The following is a 9,258-nucleotide window of genomic DNA, read 5'->3' on the forward strand; positions in this document are numbered from 1 at the left end:
CTGGAGCACTGTTGTGGTTGGGGATGGAGGGAAAGCAAAGGTGAGAAACATAAGTAAAATCAGAGTGTCTAGGAAAAATTAAAGGGAAAATATCCTAAAACTTCCAGGAAATCTCCACCAACGGAGCAAAGAAAAAAAAAAGCCTCTATTATTCTGTGAGTAACAAACCAAACTGGGTTGGGGGGGTCTCAGACAATTTGTTCATATGACTGCAAAGACAGACAGAAACTCCCGGATTGGAGAGGGCTCCCAGATTGGAGAAGGTGCAGGTCGAGCTGAGGGACCTCCCCTTCCACCCCCACCCCTACCCCCCCAGTGCACAAATCTTCGTGTACCGGACCCCTAGTTTAGATATAATCTAACTTCCCCATTCTAACCGACTCAGGAGGGGCTGTGGAAGCCCACCACAAAAGCCTGGTAGTTAAGAAACAGATAAAAAACAAGGAAACCGAAGGGTATAAAGAGAAAGCTTCCTCCATATTGGCTTACTCAGGGATTTGGAGACCTGGCCCCCTGAGTCACTGTACTAGTATTTGTGAAACATCTGAAAATAAATGGGTTTATCCTGGACCTCCATTTTTCGGTCGCCTGGTAAATTAACAGTAATATATATTCGAAAGTTGCTAAGAGAGTAGATCTTAAATCTTCTCACTACAAAAATGTAATTATATGAGGTGATGGATGTGTTAACTAACTTTATTGTGGTAATCATTTAATATATGTGTGTATCTAATCTTGTTGTATACCTTAAACTTACACAGTGTTATATGTTAATTATATCTTAATAGAGCTGGAAAAATGAAGGGAATAATAACCAATGTAGTACTTACATAAAGATGACCATATGGATCAATGAACTGTAATTCAGAGTAAGGAGAAACCTTCATATCAACCATCAATTGATGTTCAATAATAGTGTAATAATACTTAATTGGAAAAGAGTCACTTTTTAAACAAATAAAGCTAGAACAACTGATAGCCACATCCAAAAGAACAAATGAAAGAGTTTTTAGGGGTAAAATAGGCAGGTTTAGGGAGTTTTAGAAATAAAGAGGGTCCATTGGGGAGGACTGCAAAACTGTGGGGCTAGGAGCTGCCAAAAGGCATATATTCACAAAGAACTAAAGGCACCACAGCCTAAAGGGGAAGGAAGACACCCATTTACAGAAGACAGGGAAAGCCACAGGGAGTAAAAAAACAAACAGGAGAAAGAGGAAAACATATTTTCACAGGGATAGAGAATTCTACCACTGAGGGGGAGAGGTACAGGGGAATCCCACGTGGGGTTTGAGCTCTGAAGCTGCTACAGTGACCAATCAGAGGGGATATCAGGACACAAAGGACTGCAGCCTTTATAAACCCTAGGAAAGAGGAACTGAGTGGGCTACCCCTTTGGGACCCCTGCCCATGTGGGAGTCTGTGCTTGTTTCCCAGTAAATGTCCACCTTTTCCTGTACCACCTTTTGTCCGTGGCTTCATTCTTCAAATGCACCTGGACAAGAAGCTGGGAAATCACCTTTGCCTCCTGCCCAGAGGAAAACCAAGCATTTCGGTTTGATTTCTGTGTTTCACAAATTTGGGTGTCTCTTTCATAGCATATACAAAAACTAACTCAAAATGAATTAAGACCAACATGTAAAAGCTAAACTTAGAAGAAAATATAAAGGTAAGTATTAGTAATCTTAAATTTGGTAGTAGTTTTTAAAATATGAAATCAAAACAAAAATTAAAATAGATAAATTAGACTTTATCAAAATTAAAAGCTTCTATACTTCAAAGGATATGCTTAAGAAAGTGAGGAGACAACCCACAGGCTGGGAGAAAATTTTTACACATCTTAAGTTTTATAGGCCAGGGGACTTACACCTAGAATATAAGAGAATAAAATCATTACAAATCATTAATAAAAAATCAAATCACCCAATTATAAAATGGGCAGTTCTGAATATACATTTCTTCAAAGAATATATACAAATGAGCAATAAGCCCATGAAAAGATCTTCAGCATCATAGCCATTAGGGAAATACAAATCAAAACCTCAATGACGTACCACTTCACACCTAGTGTCACTGAGGATTTGAAGATAATGGAACCCTCATATGCTACTACTAGAAATGTAAAGTAGTGCAGCCACTTTGGAAAACAGCTAGGCAGTTCCTAAAACGATTAAACATAGAGTTACCATTTTACCCAGAAATTCTTTCCCTTTGTAATTAGCTAGTTATTAATTAGAGGAAGGGAGCGAATGGAAGGCCAAACATTATAAGCATGGCCATTTAGGTAGCTTCAAATTTCAAAAACTCCCCAGGAAACCATCCATCTATTTCCTGCAAATCAATGGGGGAAAGGGCTGGACAAAGGGGAAGATGGGAGCATGTGCAGTGAGTCAGGATGCTGTAGGGTGCTTGCTGCCAGTCAAAACTGGAAACAGAGATCATTGACTAGAGAGGGTGGAGTCAAGGAAAGCCCAGAAAAATTTGGAAATGCATACCCTCCCCCCCAAAAAGAGCTCACTCTCTTGGTGCTCATGGTTCTCTTGGCTCTGTGGCTTTCTTGCATTCTCCCATGTTCCCTCCATAGCCACGTGGACCCCCCACCCCCCACACACACAATGGACTGATGGACTAAAGCTGGGACCACAAACTGATCTAGCCTGATGCTTGACTGGAGTCTGCAGACATGGAGTGGGAACTCTGGGTAATAACTTGAATCCTAGCCATGCTCAAGGAATAGCTGGACTTTCTCCTTGGCTGGACAAAGGGAAATAGGGCCTTGGAAACTCAGGTGTTTGATTTCACAGAAATAAAGCTTTCTGCGATAGCTCTTTCTTCCATGCAAGTCTCGGAAAATTATTTTTCTTGTGACATCACAAGATGTCCACATCCCCTGGCAAGTGGTGGGGATGAGGAGATCTCTCCACCAAAAACATTTACACTTTATACATAAATGTTATACATAACATCCTATCTAATAATAGACAAACATGGTAATTAACCGTGCCTCTGACATGCTTCCCATTGGCTAATCAGGGCGATATGCAAATTAACCACCAACAAAGATGGCAGTTAATTTGCATATGTAGGTGTGATGCTGGGAGGCGCCTGCAGCAGTCGGTGATCGGAAACCCAGGTGGCCAGAAAGAAACGGCCACCTTTGCCCCACCTCCCAGTGACTTCCAGCCGTGGTCGCAGAAGCGGGGGCCTTTGCCCGACCCCCAGCCGCGATTGGAGAAGCAGGGACTTTTGCCCGACCCCCAGCCGCGATTGGAGAAGCAGGGACTTTTGCCCGACCCCCAGCCGCGATCGCAGAAGCGGGGGCCTTTGCCCGACCCCCAGCCTCGATCAGAGAAGCGGGGACCTTGGCCCGACCCCCAGCTGTGATCTGAGAACAGGGGGCCTTTGCCCTGCCCCCCAGCCATATAGGAGAAGTCGTGCGGGGCAAGGGAGAGGTGGCACTGACACCTAAGTAGATCGGGAGCACCTTTAAAACTGCAAACTCCCTGAGACTGGATCCCGGCCGCCATGTGGATTGCGAGCACCTTTAAAACTGAGCGGGTAAAACCCCCCGGAGACCGGGTCCTGACCACCACGTAGATCGCCAGCACCTTGCAAACTGCAAACCCCATGAGACGGAGTCCTGACCACCAAGTAGATCTCAAGCACCTTGCAAACTGCAAACCCCATGAGACCGGGTCCTGGCCGACACGTAGATCGCGAGCACCATTCAAACTGCTTGGGTAAAACCCATGAGAATGGGTCCTGGCTTCTATGTGCTGCCACATAGATCTTGGGGGGCCAGCAGCCGCCTCTTCTCTGCCTCCCCCCTCCCGCCCCCGCCAGTGATCAGAAAAGTACCTGTATTTTTTTTTCAAAGTACCTGTATTTTTAATAATTTCTTGACAATGTAAAAGAATTTTACATTATGATCCAAGGGTGGTGGGGTGAGGAGAAGGAGCAGCAGAAAAATCCAACCAACAAAAAGGGAAACAGAAATGCATGGTGGAAGGGATTTGAAGGGTGGGTAGGGGCATTGCCCAATTCTAAATGGAATTGGTTTCTTACTGAGTACTATTCATGGGAAGACAGCATCCTGACTCCTTCTCTATACAGCATATTGGGAGTAAATATGATGCATCCAGGTGGAAATATGATTAGGGGTTGGAAGACAGACAGGAAAAGAAGTCATAGACACTGAGAGAGTTACTGGCTTGCTGGCTGCAAATACTGAGTCTGCAATAGTGATAGAATAAAAAAGTGGGGGATATCTCTGGACGATTCAAGAGATAAGGGGCAACTCTTCTATGGTTTTGACTTGCCCAGCAGATTCCCACATACACACGTGTACACGCCTATGTTTGCATGCACACACATATACACATAACTGACTGCCCTCCCTGGAAGCACAGAAGAAGAAGAATCCCCCAGAAGAAGAAGCCGCCCACCTTTGGTCCAGGCGCCAGCGCTTGTGGCCAGGGAAATAGGTTCCCTCTTCTCCTACTGCACTCATTACTTCAATATTCCACTTCTAAATTTCTATCCTGTGCTGCAACCCAACTCCACTTTTCATCGGAAGGATACGGAACAGAGAGAGCAGTGTTAAAAGCTTACATTTTAAGCCGGTAAGGTTGGTACTTAGACATATAAATGGAAAACTAGAGTCCTTAAGGTCACAAAGGCTACAAAGGACAGGGACAGCGCATGACCTACTATATCCAGCAATCCATGTGGGGACTGAAAACTTTGCAATGATGACAATTAGTGAAGATATGAATCAGCTAAAATAGTTGACAGGGACAATTCTTCCATCTTTGAAAATATCTATATCAAGTTTGTTTAAATAGATTTTCATCTGCATAATATAACACATTCTGACAAGACCACCACCACCACCAATGTGGTCAGTGTTGTGCTGTAAAATGTTTAATAACTGAGGGATCCCCCCCCAAGTGCACAAATTTTTGTGCACCGGGCTACTAGTCATTATTTATAATAGCAAAAAAAAAATGTGGAAATAATCCAAATGTTCACCAATTGGCAAATAGACAAATTATATATGCAATAGGATGTTACTAGTTAGTAACAAGTAATGAAACACTGATATGTACTACAGTGTGGATGACTCGGGAAAAGTTAGGCTAAGTGAAAGAATACAGTACAAAGGAAGACATCCTTTTATAGAAAGTGCCTGAGAATAGGAAATTCTATATGTATTTAGAAAGTACATCAGTGGTTGCCTAGGCCTGGGGGAGGAAGAGTGGATTGGGAATGGGGATTGGAGGGGTTTTCTTTTGAGTGTGATGAAAATGGTCTAAAATTGATAGGGGTGATTTTTTTCACAACTCTGTGGATATACTAAACAAACAAAATGCATTGTGCTGTACATTTTAAATGGGAGAATCTTGTGAAATGTAAATTATATCTCAAAGTTGTGTCAAATAAAAAACACTTTAATGATAATGTTCAATCTGCTTCTAAAAATGGCTAGTTGAAACTGAAATCTTGGTAGACAGGCATTTTTTTTCCACTCATAAGAAACATTGTTTTTGTTGTTGCTATTTGTGCTATCACATTAATGTGATCTTTGCTATTCTACTTAGAATCTTCCAGCCTGAAAGCAGAGGAACGAAAGTTCATCTTCCAGCTACCTTATTTCTAGCATACCATTAATGTCATACAGTAGCTGATGCTTACTAAGTGACAACATTTAGATGGCTTTGATAGATTTAGGAAGCCAGCATGCCTTCAATAGGCTAAGGAGTGAGGCAGTGCTATTTATACCTACGTAGGCACAATGTGATTTAGCCACCAATCTTCAAGGAAAGCCCTTGAGAGCAAGATATGTATACTTCATATAAAACAACTTTGAAAGCCAAAAGGTAGCCATGAGCATGGAAAGCATCTCTCCTCTTGCTGAGTTTTATGTATCATCTTTCTTGAACTTCACCACCTTCTCATGAATCAAAGTGAGTTATTTCTTGGAGTATGAGACCAGATGTGTGTCCTTCTGGCATAATCCCTAAATATTGCGAAACTTACTTCCTTTATGAACTCAGTAAGAAATTCAGCAGCAAAAAATGTCCACTGGGTCTCTCGGTCAGCGTTCGGAGCACGGAGTTCTTTATTTGTCCATGACTATAATTGCTTCTTGTTTAGTCCTTGACCTTAAGAAAAGTCTTGTTTTCAAGAAACTCCTCAAATTGTCATGCAGTGAGTTTTCACAGATTAAAAGAGAACACCAGGAAGATAATACAAAATACATGGGGAAATGAAGATTTTAAAGTATGTGTGTGTGTGCATTTCTAAGAAAAGCAATTGGAGGGCGTTGTTCCCTTTCCCAGCATATTGAAAAATGAAAACAAGGCAGAAACTAAACAGAGCCCACAGAACTCTGAAATACCCTTCCAAGTCTTTGCTTGAACAATTTCCTTTAAAAACCAGGAGTGCACATTTGGTGTGTTTGTGTGTGGAACCTCAATAGGGTGATAACATACTTTAATCCCACCGTTAATTATAGGGCAGCAGTTTCTCTTCTCAAAACTAGTCAAGCATCTGGTTACTTATTTTATTTTTCTGAGACATAAACAACTCATTTTTTTTAAGAACCTTGAAAATATCCTGTCTTTCATCTAAGTCCAAGAAGTATTGATTTCTCTGGTTATTCATTGTTATTTTGTGAGCAATATAGTTTCCACCTGGCAACAGAGAAGTAAATTGGGCAATTTATAAGATTTCATAGCATTTATTCGTTGTTGAAAGATACTCAAATACACTCCTATAGATCTCAAGTTATTAAGAGAACTCTTGATAGTCTTTCTTTCGAATAAAAAAAGTCAATATGTATTTTGACAAGAAATTGTAGAAAAGAGTGCTCTGTTTTACATAAGATGAGTATTTTTATTCTGATACTGACCATAAGACTGATGCTTAAATTAATCTTTCATATATTGCAGTTATGGCTTACTCAACAAAAATAGGCTTTTAATGTAAAATGAAAACCTGATCAGAGTCTTAAACATGTATGTAATCTCACTATCTTGAGCTAGATTACCTGCTTTATTTAGGTTAGGATTTTTAATTACTTTATAGAGTCATTTGTTTTTAACAAAGTTTAAAAAATAGCCATAGGTATCACAAAGAACAGTTTCTGGGTCACATACAGCTCATAATTAAATGGAATAATGCTGAGGTTTGGAATGTGAGTTCTGAATGGGTGCACAAAAATTCATATATTTTAGAATATCACCAAAGAATCTCTTAGGAAAATGTAAATATAAACTGATTTATGTTAAACATATTCATTATTGTATGTATATTTATCTTTTGATGTAGCTATATTATTATTATGTGAAATTTACAGAGTATTTTCCTATCTTTCCAAAGTACTATTGTTAAACATGTGCTAAATTTGATCCTAATTATACATGACTGTGAAATACTCTACATCAAAACAGATACATTTTTTTTATTGCTTAAAGTATTACAAAGAGTATTACATATGTCTCCTTTTTTTCACCCCGCCCTTGACAATCCCCTGGCCTCCCCTACCCCCCAGTGTCTTATGTCCATTGGTTATGCTTATATGCATGCATACAAGTCCTTCGGTTGATCTCTTACCCCCCCCACCCCTCCCCGGCCTTCCTGCTGTAGTTTGACAGTCTAAAACAGGTACATTTGATATGAATCAATTTGACTATAGTTTTCAGCAAAGCAGAAAGTGTTGTGTTTAGCAGAACATTATAGCTTTCCTCTTATTAGAAGTTTGATAATGAATTAAAAGAATATATGGTGCTAGTTGTTTTGACTTCTCAAGTAAATCAAAGCTTGCTCCTAGTGAGCACTATTTCCATTTTTAAATACTCCCAAAGAATACTGCTTAATCCATTACAAACTTCTTTGCATTAGCATCAGGTTTAGTATAGCCTTAGATATAATAATTTTCTTATTTAAATTTACATATAAAAATACCCCAATTCTCTACAATTTATTGAGTAATCTTTTTAGATGTTATAAAAAATATACCATCAACTTCCCACAAGATCAATTAGAATTTTCAGAAATCATAACCAAAGTTGACTTGTACTCCTTATTGAATCACCTTCCTCTGTAAAGTTTTTTATTTAAAATGTTGATTATAATGCAATCCATAGTGAATAGTGAACTTGACACTGGTGGGGAAACAGTATATACATAGTGAACTGCCAAAATTGTTGAGCTACACAGGGCTTCTAGCTAGGAGAGTTTACCCCTTATTAATCCATTCACTGCTCACTCCCTCTCTGATATTTGGCTTCAGTTTCAAATTTGCATGAAAGCATTTGCATAGAGATGTCATTTCCAGCATGAACAGCAGACAAAGCCATCCAAATATACAAGTCCGGAAAATAAATTGTGTTTTTCAGAAGCAAATGTTCAGTAGCAAAAAAGAGTCATATAATATTAAAGTGAACATTGAATTTATATTCTGATGCAATTATTTGTTAGACTTTGGTTTGCAGTAATACCATAAGGCAAAGTCACTAATCACTTTCACTCAGGTTCAGCATGACGTTTATGTATTTTGTATTTCCTGAAATGAAATTCCTCTTAGCAATGAAATTGATAAAACAAAGTAAAAATGTTTACTAGTATGTTTCTTTTCATGAATTAACTTTACTAAACATCCCACCATATTCTCAGACAAATCATTCATTTAATCAGCTTGCAAGTACATGTGACTCAATGGCAATCAATAGAGAGCCATCATATGTCCTGTCTGGGCCCGTGGCAGGCAGGTGGGGTTTTTCTGTTGTATAGACAAGGTTACTGACTGTTATAAAATGCCACCATTCATGTCACATCGGCTCACTTACTAGCCATTCTGTATAATGTTTTTAGTGAGATTCTAAAAATATAATCTAAATATTAAATATAAAATACTGTCATTTTTATATGATTTAGAGAAAGTACTACACTCCCCATCACATGATTAAAACAAACTAACAAAACTTATGTTAATATGAATGGACATCTGTGTGCTTATGTGAAAATGTTATTCAGTCTGATAAAGAATACTTTTTATTATTGTAAAACTAGAGGCCCTGTGCACAAAATTCATGCATGAGGCAGGTGTGTCCCTCAGCCCAGCCTGCACCCTCTCCAATCTGGGACCCCTCGAGGGATGTCCGACTGCCCGTTTAAGCCTGATCCTGCTGGCTCCCAACCGCTCACCTGCCTGCCAGTGACCACCCCCTAACCACTCCCCTGCCAGCCTGATTGATG

This window comes from Myotis daubentonii, chromosome 3 (genome assembly GCF_963259705.1).
Source record: "Myotis daubentonii chromosome 3, mMyoDau2.1, whole genome shotgun sequence".
Lineage (NCBI taxonomy): Eukaryota > Metazoa > Chordata > Mammalia > Chiroptera > Vespertilionidae > Myotis > Myotis daubentonii.